Source organism: Pleurodeles waltl, chromosome 10 (genome assembly GCF_031143425.1).
Source record: "Pleurodeles waltl isolate 20211129_DDA chromosome 10, aPleWal1.hap1.20221129, whole genome shotgun sequence".
In the NCBI taxonomy this organism is placed as follows: Eukaryota; Metazoa; Chordata; class Amphibia; order Caudata; family Salamandridae; genus Pleurodeles; species Pleurodeles waltl.
In genome coordinates, this window is record NC_090449.1 from 600,962,363 (window position 1) to 600,973,980 (window position 11,618).

Below are 11,618 nucleotides of genomic sequence, written 5' to 3' on the forward strand. Positions count from 1 at the left end.
AGTGCACCCTGCCCTATGAACCTTTAGAGCCTAACTTAGAGTGACTTACAAGTATTAAAAAGGAAAGTTTAAGCCTTGCAAAAGGTTTATTTTTCCAGTTAGAATTGGCAGTTTTAAACTATACTAAAGTCTGCATTGGCAGGTCTTTGACATGTTGTACAAGGCTACTTTATTGGGTGGCACAATGAGTGCTGCTGCCCACAAGCAGCATTTAATTTACACACCTTGGGTACATGTAGTATCATTTACTAGGGGTTTACAAGTAAATTAAATGTACCAAACAAGTATATGCCAATTATACCAGGTTTTAGGGAAAGAGCACAAACACTTTACCACAGGTTATCAGGGAAAAAGTGCACAGAGTCCTAATACCAACAAAAACGTTCCCCAAAACAGAATACAAAAATCTGGGGATGACCCCACAGTAAGGGCCAGGTGCAATAAGTCATTTATGTGGACAAACCCTGAGCTAGTAGGCCTAGGTCTCCCGTGCAAGAGCAAACACTGGAGGGAGGGGTTAGCAGCCCCAGCAACAGAATACAACTGGGTCATATGCACTGTCCTGCTGTGATGATTACAGGGTTGCATGGTGTGCATTATGTGAGTAGACTCAGGGTTCCCAACCTGAGCTTAAAATCAGCATTGTTGATTACATCACTAAAGTGACATCACATAACCTCCAACCTTCATGTTGTCAATAAAAATGATGTGCCATAATTTTTAGAACTAGCTGCTTCACAGAAGGCCACCTGCACACTAACAATACTTAGGGCCCGATTACAACCCTGGCGGCCGGTGGTAAAGCGGCGGTAACACCACCAACAAGCCGGCGGAAAAAAAATGTAATCATGACCACGGCGGAAACCGCCAACACAGACAGACAATTTAACACTCCGACCGCCATGGCGGTAGCAACAAACACTGCGGCGGTAACTGCCAATAGTCAGCCGGAACTTGTATTACAAGAGGCCTATCTGCCACCTTTTCCGGGGAGGTACCAGCGCCATCAAAAGCACGGCAGAAACAGTGTTCTGAAGGGAAACCACTCACCTCTCGACACTCAAGGAAGAACCAGGACGCCATGGAGCCCGAGCTGCACGTCTTTCCCATGCTAGTGTATCTGCTCATATACCAGGAGTACCAACGCCGGCAACGACGACCACAGTGAGTACTGCACCTAGCACACAGGGGGGGGGGGAGGAAAAAGAGAGTGGCACACACACGCAACATGCAACACCACCACCTGCACGCCCAACACCATACACACAAACAGATGCAACAAAAGTACATATACACCCGTAACCCTCAGGAATAACGCAAGGACAAAAGGAATTGAGTCAAATAAGTGTTATATTAGAAATATTCATAAATACGTTTGGAACTCAAAAACAGTATTTACAAAATATACAATATTTACAAAAGGCAGGACAATGTCCACTTAAAATGTCCATGGCCCACTGGGCCAAAACACATAGGCCAAGCCCACACTTGACTCCTGCATCAATACGGAGAGAACACTGAAAGGGCATCAGGTCGAAAGCACACAGGCACCTCAGGGGGTTGGGGAGGTGGGGCACCTCAGCCAGAAGATGGGACAACGGCACTGCTCCTGGAGGGGGCTCCATGCCCACTGCTTGGTCCTGGGGAGTGCAAAGCCACAGTCTCTCAAGTTGGTGGTTTCCCCACTGCTTGGTCCTGGGGAGTGCAAAGCCCCAGTCCCTCAAGTGGGTGGTTTGCCCACTACTTGGTCCTGGGAAGTGGAAAGCCACAGTCTCTCAAGTGGGTGGTTTGCCCACTGCTTGGTCCTGGAGAGTGCACAGCCACAGTCTCTCTAGTGGGTGGTTTGCCCATTGGTTGGCCATGGGGAGTGCAAAGCCACAATCTCTCTAGTGGGTGGCTCCTACACTGGTTCTAGAGGGGGCTTTGTGCCCAGAGTGCTTCATCCTGCCAAGGAAAGGGTGAGTGGATGCCTTCTTCCACTGGTTCTGGAGGGGGCTTGGTGCCCAGTGTGCTTCAACCTGCCAAGGATAGGGTGAGTGGATGCCTTCTTCCACTGGTTCTGGAGGGGGCCTTGTGCCCAGTGAAGCAGCACTTGGGGGAGCCAGGTCACTGTCCCTTACCTGGGTGTCAGAGCCACGAGATTTGCAGTGGCCAGGATGCATGATACTCCATGAAGGCAAGACTACAGTCCATCCGCCGGCGGCTACGGCTGCACAGTGGTGGTGGTGCCGGTGCTGGTGGAGGTGCTGCCAGTGGTGGGGGAAGGCTCCAGCTCTTCCCCTGCAGCCTCGGACGGCTGCCCACTGGGGCTGCTGGCAGTGGTGCTACTTTCAGCGGTGCAGGTGGCGGTGCTTCGGCGGTGCTGGTGGCGGTGCTGGCCGCGGTGCAGGTGCAGGTGCCGGTGCTGCCAGTGGTGAGGGGAGGCTCCACCCTTCCCCTGCAGCCTCGGACGGCTGCCCACTGGGGCTGCTGCTGCTGACAGTAGTGGTGCTTAATGCAGTGCAGGTTGCGGTGCAGGTGGCAGTGCTGCGGCGATGCTTTCGGGTGTGCAGGTGGCGGTGCTGGCGGCTGTGCTGAAAGCCACCAGGCCTTCATGTGCAGGCTCGTACGGCTGAAGTGCCTTGGCTGGTGTTTTGTGCCCCTTCCTGCCCTTGGCAGATGGTGGTGTCACCTTGGGTCTGCCAGCTGGAGTCTTTGACGTGGCCTTGCTGGGTGGTTGTGGCTCCTTCTCCTTGCTGGATGCTCTCCCCTTCTTGACCTTTCCAGGTGGTGGAATCTTCTTAGCTTTGGCAGGGGTTGGTGACACACTGGCTGGCATGATGGGTGCCCCATTAGAGCCTCTGACAGCTGCAGAAACCACAGCGGACGTGGACTTGGTGGCTGAGGTGCTGGGCTGGGTTCTGGCCACCCTGGCCCGAGGTGAAGGACGCAGGGTGGGGTGCGGGGGGGAGGAGGGGTTGGGAACAGGTCAATGTTGGCTAGGAAAAGCTTCTGGACATTCGGGCGGGAAGAGGGTGAAGGTTTGGGAGTGGAGGAAGAGGGAGTGCTTGTAGGAGGTGTCAGTCTGCTGTGTTCGGGTGCAGGTGCACAAGCTGGATGCTGTTGTGAGGTGGATGGCTGTTGGGTGGGTATGTGCTTGCGTTTGTGTACTTTGGGAGGAGGGGTCACAGACACAGTGGGAGAGGACACAGGGGACATGTGCATGGATATGGGGGTGGTGACTGCCAGTGAGGGGTGTGTAGTGATAGGCGTGCTGGGGATGGAAGTATTGGATGAGGATGTAGTGCATGCAGGTGTGAGTGGAGACGCTACTGGGAGGGAGGTGGACGAGGAGGAGGAGTGGGACACAGTGAAGGCAGTGGATGTTGGTGTGTCTGCATGGGGATGGTGCTTGTGTGAGTGCCTATGAGATGAAGTGTGGTGCTTCTGTTTGCCTGAGCTACTTCTGTGTGTTGATTTGGGTTATTGCTGGTCTGAAGGTGTGCTTGGGATAGACTGGGGTTGAGGGGATTGGGACTGGGTAGAGGAAGTTGGAGGGGGGAGGCTGGAGACAGGGACAATGGCTGCCATCAGTGCGGAGGCCAGAGCCTGAAATGCTCTCTGTTGGGCTGCCACGCCATAGTGAATGCCCTCCAAGTATGCATTTGTTTGCTGCAAATGCCTCTCAATACCCTGAATGGCATTCAGTATGGTTGACAGTCCAACAGTGGGGGATCTCAGAAGGTCAATAGCCTTCTCACTGAGGGCAGCAGGGCTGACTGGGGCAGGGCCTGAGATGCCTGGGGCGAAGGAGATGCCCACCCTCCTGTGTGAACGGGCATGGGAAACATGCTGAGGGGCTGCTGGGAGGGCAGTGCTGTGTAGGAAAGTACCATCTTGCCTGGCATGTTACCTCCATTTTTCACTGTATATATGTTGTTTTAGTTGTATGTGTCACTGGGACCCTGCCAGCCAGGGCCCCAGTGCTCATAAGTGTGCCTGAATGTGTTACCTGTGTTATGACTAACTGTCTCACTGAGGCTCTGCTAACCAGAACCTCAGTGGTTATGCTCTCTCATTTCTTTCAAATTGTCACTAACAGGCTAGTGACCAATTTTACCAATTTACATTGGCTTACTGGAACACCCTTATAATTCCCTAGTATATGGTACTGAGGTACCCAGGGTATTGGGGTTCCAGGAGATCCCTATGGGCTGCAGCATTTCATTTGCCACCCATAGGGAGCTCTGACAATTCTTACACAGGCCTGCCACTGCAGCCTGAGTGAAATAACGTCCACGTTATTTCACAGCCATTTTACACTGCACTTAAGTAACTTATAAGTCACCTATATGTCTAACCTTTACCTGGTAAAGGTTAGGTGCAAAGTTGCTTAGTGTGAGGGCACCCTGGCACTAGCCAAGGTGCCCCCACATTGTTCAGGGCCAATTCGCCGGACTTTGTGAGTGCGGGGACACCATTACACGCGTGCACTACATATAGGTCACTACCTATATGTAGCTCCGAATATGGCCATGTAACATGTCTATGATCATGGAATTGCCCCCTCTATGCCATCCTGGCATAGTTGGCACAATCCCATGATCCCAGTGGTCTGTAGCACAGACCCTGGTACTGCCAAACTGCCTTTCCCGGGGTTTCACTGCAGCTGCTGCTGCTGCCAACCCCTCAGACAGGCTTCTGCCCTCCTGGGGTCCAGCCAGGCCTGGCCCAGGATGGCAGAACAAAGGACTTCCTCTGAGAGAGGGTGTTACACCCTCTCCCTTTGGAAAATGGTGTGAAGGCAGGGGAGGAGTAGCCTCCCCCAGCCTCTGGAAATGCTTTCATGGGCACACATGGTGCCCATTTCTGCATAAGCCAGTCTACACCGGTTCAGGGACCCCTTAGCCCTGCTCTGGCGCAAAACTGGACAAAGGAAAGGGGAGTGACCACTCCCCTGACCTGCACCTCCCCTGGGAGGTGTCCGGAGCTCCTCCAGTGTGCTCCAGACCTCTGCCATCTTGGAAACAGAGGTGCTGCTAGCACACTGGACTGCTCTGAGTGGCCAGTGCCACCAGGTGACGTCAGAGACCCCTTCTGATAGGCTCCTTCAGGTGTTGCTAGCCTATCCTCTCTCCTAGGTAGCCAAACCCTTTTTTCTGGCTATTTAGGGTCTCTGTCTCTGGGGATTCTTTAGATAACGAATGCAAGAGCTCATCCGAGTTCCTCTGCATCCCTCTCTTCACCTTCTGCCAAGGAATCGACTGCTGACCGCGCTGGAAGCCTGCAAAACTGCAACATAGTAGCGAAGACGACTACTGCAACTCTGTAACGCTGATCCTGCCGCCTTCTCAACTGTTTTCCTGGTGGTGCATGCTGTGGGGGTAGTCTGCCTCCTCTCTGCACTAGAAGCTCCGAAGAAATCTCCCGTGGGTCGACGGAATCGTCCCCCTGCAACCGCAGGCACCAAACAACTGCATCACCGGTACCTTGGGTCTCCTCTCAGCACGACGAGCGAGGTCCCTTGAATCCAGCAACTCTGTCCAAGTGACTCCCACAGTCCAGTGACTCTTCAGTCCAAGTTTGGTGGAGGTAAGTCCTTGCCTCCCCACGCCAGACTGCATTGCTGGGAACCGCGACTTTTGCAGCTACTCCGGCCTCCGTGCACTTCCGGCGGAAATCCTTTGTGCACAGTCCAGCCTGGGTCCACGGCACTCTAACCTGCATTGCACGACCTCCTAAGTTGTCCTCCGGCGACGTGGGACTCCTTTGTGCGACTTCGGGTGAGCACCGTTTCACGCATCCTCGTAGTGCCTGTTTCTGGCACTTCTGCGGGTGCTGCCTGCTGCTGAGAGGGCTCCTTGTTTTGCTCGACCCCCCCTCTGTCCCCAGACGCAATTGGCGACATCCTGGTCCCTCCTGGGCCACAGCAGCATCCAAAAACTCTTACCGCATGATTTGCAGCTAGCAAGGCTTGTTGGTGGTCTTTCTTCAGGAAAACACTTCTGCACGACTCTCCACGGCGTGGGGGATCCATCCTCCAAAGGGGAAGTCTCTAGCCCTTGTCGTTCCTGCAGAACCTTCAGCTTCTACTGTCCAGTAGAAGCTTCTTTGCACCCACAGCTGGCATTTCCTGGGCATCTGCCCATCTCCAACTTGCTTGTGACTTTTGGACTTGGTCCCCTTGTTCCACAGGTACCCTCGACTGGAAATCCATCGTTGTTGCATTGCTGGTTTGTGTTTTTCCTGCAGAATTCCCCTATCACAACTTCTATGTCCTTTGGGGAACTTTAGTGCACTTTGCACTCACTTTTCTGGGTCTTGGGGTGGGCTATTTTTCTAACCCTTACTATTTTCTAATAGTCCCAGCGACCCTCTTCAAGGTCACATAGGTTTGGGGTCCATTCGTGGTTCGTATTCCACTTTTGGAGTATATGGTTTGTGTTGCCCCTATCCCTATGTGTCCCCATTGCATCCTATTGTAACTATACATTGTTTGCACTGTTTTCTAATACTATTACTGCATATTTTGGTATTGTGTACATATATCTTGTGTATATTTGCTATCCTCATACTGAGGGTACACTCTGAGATACTTTGGCATATTGTCATAAAAATAAAGTACCTTTATTTTTAGTATATCTGTGTATTGTGTTTTCTTATGATATTGTGCATATGACACTAGTGGTACTGTAGGAGCTTCACTCGTCTCCTAGTTCAGCCTAAGCTGCTCTGCTAAGCTACCATTATCTATCAGCCTGTGCTGCTAGACACCCTATACACTAATAAGGGATAACTGGGCCTGGTGCAAGGTGCAAGTACCCCTTGGTACTCACTAAAAGCCAGTCCAGCCTCCTACATGCTGGTACGGGGGTGGCAGCTGTACCTGTTGTTGGAGTGGGCACAGAGGTGTCCATCACTGCCAGGGAGCTTCCATCGGAGGAGGAGTCGCTGTCTATAGTGTCCCCTCCTGTCTCCATCGTGGTGCTCCCCTCGTCCTCCGTCCCACTGGTGCCCTCACCGTCAGTGGATTCGGCCTCCAGGCCCATGTGGGATGCAGCTCCCTCCATTGCTGGTGCCTCTGCTCCTCCGCCACATGATGCTAATGCACACAAGGACAGGGTGACAAAACAATAAGGGGGGGAAGAGACAGAGGATACACTTAGTCAATGCCAGCAACACCACTACCGTTGGTGTACACAACACACAGGGAGCTGCCCTATGCACTAGGCCATGCACTACCAGTTACACAGCTAGTCACCAGCCCATGGGGTACAATGCCTAACACCATTAGCTGCACACCTGAAACCCACAGGACCCTGCCCAGTAGTAGATGGCCACTAACACTGTTGGGGTTGGAGTGCTTCAGAGCCTACCCTGCCATGTTCACACCTGGCCTAGGGGCACCCACAGTCCACATCCCCCACCCAGGTAAAACCTTAACGAGTGCAAAGTCATGAATCTGAATCTGTGCTCACTCCCTTGTGGCTGCTGTGATGCCTTCAAGCACTCATCCAACTCCGGATAGGCCAATGCCAGGATGTGGAACATCAGGGGGGTCAGGGTACGACAGGCACCCCTTTCTCGTTAGGGGGGCCAGCCCCAGCTGGGCCTCCGCCGTCTTCCTTGCCCAGTGGTGCAGGTCCTCCCACCGTTTGCGGCAGTGAGTGCTCCGCCTGTCAAAGACCCCCAGGGTCCGCACCTCCTTGGCGATGGCACGCCAAATACCCTTTTTCTGATGGGCGCTGACCTGCAGGGAAAAGACAGAAGAAAATGGATTAGTCATACCGTCCGGACTGTCATACTCATGGCCCACCATATCCCTCCATTCCCTTACGCACATATATTGATCACCATACATGCAGCACTCTGCCCTGGACTCCTCAGCCCCCCCTACATGAGGCTGACACACACAGCACTCCATACATTCATGACCCACGCATCATGCTCACAGTGTACTCACCTGTTTGTCTGGAGGACCATAGAGTAAAGTGTACTGGGGTAGGACCCCATCCACCAGTCTCTCCAACTCCTCCGAGGTGAAGGCAGGGGCCCTTTCCCCAGACACTTGAGCCATTGTCGCTTCCAGACACAGGTCACAGCAGCACTTGCAGTGTAGGTCCTCTCCTGTTGAAGGTCAGGTAGCAAGTGAGTGAACAGTTAGAAAATGGCGGTTACGTCCATGGCAGTGCATACTGTCACCGCCGGCGTACATCGCCATTGGCTCCTGGAACCCATTGGGCCCAATGTTAACCAATGCGACGTTGCGCGTCGTTGTCGACCGCTACGGTGCACAACACCAGCAGAATTACCTCATTTCCACTTGTCTCTCCACAGAGGTCAGGCAGCCGCCATTTCAGGGGGGCACAGGGCATGGCATCTAACTGACTCTCGAATTCACATACTGTTTTTTGTAAAGGAAGAGATGCATCATTAGTTCAATAGATGTGTGAATATGTCCCTCTGCTCACCATTTCTCTCCCTACACTTCAACGGCTGAGGATGAATATGAGATGGAGACATTCTCCTGTGTACAGACCCCTGGTGGACCTGGCGATAATGGAGGACAGACACATTATCCTAACCTACAGACTTGATCGGGCCACAATCCATGAACTGTGTGCCCAATTGGAGCCAGACCTGATTTCTGCTATCCGCCAGTCCACAGGTATCCCCCCTTTAGTAGTGCAGGGCCTGTCAGTGCTCCATTTCCTGGCAAGTGGTTCCTTCCAAGCGACTGTGGCCATGGCATCAGGGATGTCACAGCCTATGTTCTCAAACGTGTTGACCAGAGTGTTGTCTGCCCTGCTGAAACACATGTGCAGCTACATCGTATTCCCCCAGGGGGAGGATTTGGCCACAGTGAAAGCTGACTTCTATGCCCTGGGACATATCCCCAACATCATTGGTGCCATTGATGGTACACATGTAGCATTTGTCCCTCCCAGAGGAATGAACAAGTGTTCAGGAAGAGAAAAAGCGATCACTCTCTGAATGTGCAGATGGTGTGTTTTGCGGACCAGTACATCTCCCATGTGAATGTCAAGTATCCTGGCTCTGTGTATGATGCCTTCATCTTGAGGAATAGCAGCACTCCATGTATGATGTCTCAACTCCAGAGGCACCGGGTGTGGCTAATAGTTGAGCCCATGGTCCCATCCAGTTGATGTAGGTATATGGGTGTGGGGTTGTGCTTAAGGGTGAGTGTATGTCTAACAGGTATCCCTTGAATATTTGCAGGTGACTCTGGTTACCCCAACCTCTCATGGCTACTGACCCCAGTGAGGAATGCCAGGACAAGGGCAGAGGAACGTTACAATGAGGCACATGGGCAAACAAGGAGGATCATTGAAAGAACCTTTGGCCTCCTGAAGGCCAGGTTCCGGTGCCTCTATCTGACAGGTGGATCCCTGTACTACCACCCAAGAAGATCATCGTTGCATGTTGCATGTTGCACAACCTGGCCTTGAGATGCCAGGTGCCTTTTCTGCAGGAAGATGAGCCTGGTGATGGTCTTGTGGCAGCGGTGGAGCCTGTGGACAGTGAGGAAGAGGAGGCAGAGGAAGAAGATGTGGACAACAGAAGCTCACTCATACAACAGTACTTCCAGTGACACACAGGTAAGACACTGTCACTTCACTTTCCATTACAGTTTTGTGTTAGACATTGAACATGGCAGCCTGATTTCCTATGTCTATGGCCCCTTACTGTACCCTTTGGCATCTCTATTTTCAGATCTCTGTGGCCCACTCTGGCTCCTGGTGTGTTTAGTGTTGCCCACTCCAGGTCATACCAACGTATATATAACTGTACATATGATTTGAAATCTTTACAGCTTGTTAAACTAATACATATTTCAATCATTTGACAGACTCTATACATCTATTTGTTCCAAGGGTGTTTATTTAAGTGCTAATAAGTAGAGAGGGATGTGCAATGGGCTGGGGTGATGGTGGAGGAATGTCCACAATAGAGTCCAGTCTATTTGTATCACAGGTGCATTGTCCAAGGGGGCATAGCGAGTGAAGCAATGGCAGTACAAGGTGGACAGGGTGACAGAGTGGGACACAAGGGTGACATTCAGGAGAGTCTTATTTCCTGGCGGGGATCTTGGCAATGTTCTCTGGCTTCTGCCTGGATCACAGGGACCGTTTGCGGGGTGGTTCTCCTTCTGCAGGGGGTGGGGTGCTGGTGGCCTGTTGGTCCTGTGGCAGGGCCTCATGTCCACTAGCGCCGGCGGAGGTGGAGGGCTGTTCTTCGGTGTGGTCAGTGTCAGGTGCCCATTGGTGTGCCACTGCCTCCCTCATGGTGTTGGCCATGTCAGCCAGCGCCCCTGCAGTGGTGACCAGGATGGTGTGGATGTGTTTGAGGTCCTCCCTTATCCCCAGGTACTGTCCTTCCTGCAGCCGCTGGGTCTCCTGCAACTTGGCCAGTATCTGGCCCAAGGTCTCCTGGGAATGGTGGTATGCTCCCAGGATCCCTGCAAGTGCTTCATGGAGAGTAGGTTCCCTGGGCCTGTCCTCTCCCTGTTGCACAGCAGTCCTCCCAGCTTCCCTGTTGTCCTGTGCCTCTGTCCCGTGAACCGTGTGCCCACTGCCAGTGAACCCAGGTCCCTGATTGTCTTGGGTTTGTGGGGTTGCCTGGGGTCCCTGTAGTGGTGGACACACTGCTGATTGACATGTCCTGGGTTCAGAGGGATGGGCCTGCTGGGTGGGTGCTGTGGTGGTGTTTCCTGAGGGGGTAGGCTCTGTGGTGGTATGGGACTGTGGCAGGGTAACCGACTGTCCAGAGGTCCCTGATGGGCCAAGTTGGTCATCGTGATCCAGGCGTGCAGAGCTACTGTCATCACTGTGGGCTTCTTCTGGGGGGGACTGGATGTTTTTGGCAACTCCTCCCCGGTGACGGTCCGTTGGGGATGTATATGCAGTGTTACTGTATCTGCATGTGCCAACTTGTGCATGGGTGTGTTTCCCTGTATGGTTGTGATTGCCCTGTCAGCTTTGCCTTGTGTGAGTGGTGATTTTCTGGGCTAGGTGATTCTCTCTAATGTGCATGCTTTAGTGATGGGTGTCCATGCAGGTCTGTGATGGGTGTCCATGCATTGGTGTGGCATGCAGGGCTTGGTTTTGTGATGGGTGGGTTGTGATGGTGGGGTACATGTGAGGTGGTGGAGTGATGGGGGTGAGGGTAGGGGTAGGAGTTTGTGATGGCATGCAGGTAGGGTGGGGGATATATTAGTAAAGATTTGACTTACCAGAGTCCAGCCCTCCTGCTACTCCTGCCAGGCCCTCAGGATGCATGATCGCCAAGACTTGCTCTTCCCATGTTGTTAGTTGTGGGGGAGGAGGTGGAGGTCCACCGCCAGTCCTCTGTACAGCTACCTGGTGTCTTGCTACCACAGAATGCACCTTCCCCCGTAGGTCGTTCCACCTCTTCCTGATGTCATCCCTTGTTCTGGGGTGCTGTCCCACGTCGTTGACCCTGTCCACGACTCTCCGCCATAGCTCCATCTTCCTTGCAATGGACATCTGCTGCACCCGAATAGCTGTGGCTCTACCCGGATGATTTCCTCCACCATGACCCTTAGCTCCTCCTCTGAAAACCTGGGGTGTCTTTGGGGTGCCATGGATGTGGTGTGA